The sequence below is a fragment of the Panthera uncia genome (assembly GCF_023721935.1).
Source record: "Panthera uncia isolate 11264 chromosome E2 unlocalized genomic scaffold, Puncia_PCG_1.0 HiC_scaffold_19, whole genome shotgun sequence".
Taxonomy (NCBI): Eukaryota; Metazoa; Chordata; class Mammalia; order Carnivora; family Felidae; genus Panthera; species Panthera uncia.
Window position 1 is genome coordinate 12226318 of NW_026057588.1, and position 1794 is coordinate 12228111.

The window sequence follows — 1794 nt, forward strand, 5'->3', positions numbered from 1 at the left end:
AGAAGACTCCTGAGGTACCAAAGGAGGGGAATATTGCAGGGTGGGGGTGAGGCTCAGAGAAACTGAAACAGAAAATGGGCAGGGAGAGACAAGCCACAGGGTGGGAAGGCCAGGAGGGTGACTCTGGCTTCTTAGGGCTTCAACCCTTTGCTGGGTGCCTAGATGCATTAGAGCAGTCCCCTAACCAGTGCCTCAGAAGTCTCTAGCCTCTTCCTCCGTAGAGACCAGAGCCTCCGGGGGGGGAAAGCATCACCTCCCTGGGGAATTATGTAACCTTGCCTACGGACAGTACTGCTCCCCCACGGATATTGTAACCCTCTGGGAGCAGTGTGGTCCAGCAATAATAATCACCATCATTGTTATTATAACAGCTCCCGAATTCCTAGCGCTCATGATGTGCCAGGCACTGGGCCAAGCATTGTCTGGGGCATCTTGTCATTTGATGCTCACAAAATCCCAAAGTGGGAAATTGCTATTGTTATCCCCACTTACAGATTAAGAAGGTGAGGCTCGGAGGGGAAATCAGTCCGTCAAAGTCCTACAGCCAGGAAGTGTTGGAGTCAGGATTTAAACTTAGACCTATCCAATTTGAAACCACATCCTTCACCATCAGCTTTACTGACACCTTTACTGTCTACCTCCCCTCAGAAAAAGACAATGCAAAGTTTCAACAATAATAGGTCTGTAACAACTTTAGTGATCCCACACTCCCACCAACAAGACAAAGATGGGGGTTGCAACCCTAACTTTGCTACTTCTTGTCTGTGACATAGAGCAAGTGAATTTTCCTCTTTGAGCCCCAACTTCCCCATCTGTAAAATGGGGATATTATTAGACCCTACATGACCAGGTTGTTGTAAGAAATTGGGGATATGAAGTAAGTATGTAGTAAATACTGGTAATAAATTATTAGCAGAATGAGCTATATACCCTGTGGATAATGTAAGCACCCCTTACCCTACAGACTCCAACTAGATAATAAATACAGGGTACTGACAGTGTGAAATTGCCTTTTTTTTTTTTTTTTTTTTTTTTTAAGAGGGAGAGAGTGAGCACATGTGCATGCAAGCCAAAGTTCAGCTCAGGTCATGATCTCACAGTTCATCCGTGAGATTGAGCCCTGCGTGGGGCTCTGTGCTGACAGCTCAGAACCCGGAGCCTCCTTTGGATTCTAAGTCTCCCTCTCTCTCTGCCCCTCCCCTGCTTGAACTCTATCTCTCTCTGTCTCGCAAAAAAAATAAAAAATAAATAAAAGTTGAAGAGTCATACGCTCAACCGACTAAGCCACCCAGGCACAACTCTCCCCCCCTTTTTTAAAATAGGGAACAATTCACAAATTTGAGTGTCACCCTTGTGCAGGGCCCATGAGTCTAACCCTCTCTGTATCATCCCAGAAATTGCCTCTTAATGGCATAAGTCCCACCCTGACCCAGTTGCATAACTCAGTCCTGCTGTTCCTATGAAATACAATCATGGGTAGCGGGCAGGCATCATGGTAGAGACTGAGCCGTCAGAGAGAGCGGGAGTCCCTGGTGAAAATCCCCCCTGAGTAGTGTGACCTCTGGCGGTTTATGAAAACCTATCCACAGATCATGTAACCTCCAGGGGGTCAATGTGACTCTACCACAGAAGTGTGGACCCTCTTGGATAGTTCACTTGCCTTGTGAACACTGAGAGCCAATCAGGGAAGGTGAACCCCACCGTTACTGTATGAAACATTCGCATATCACAAACTTGGCAGAGAGACTATTCGTCACCACTGGTCATTCCTTAAAGGCATGCCATCCAGTGAAG

The 1794-nt window shown here is 46.8% G+C and overlaps 1 pseudogene; it reads right to left on the minus strand.

Annotated features, from left to right (window-relative positions):
* Window positions 1–1314: 1314 nt before the first annotated feature.
* LOC125916227 (uncharacterized) lies at window positions 1315–1413 on the minus strand (annotated as a pseudogene).
* Between the last annotated feature and the right edge of the window lie 381 nt (window positions 1414–1794).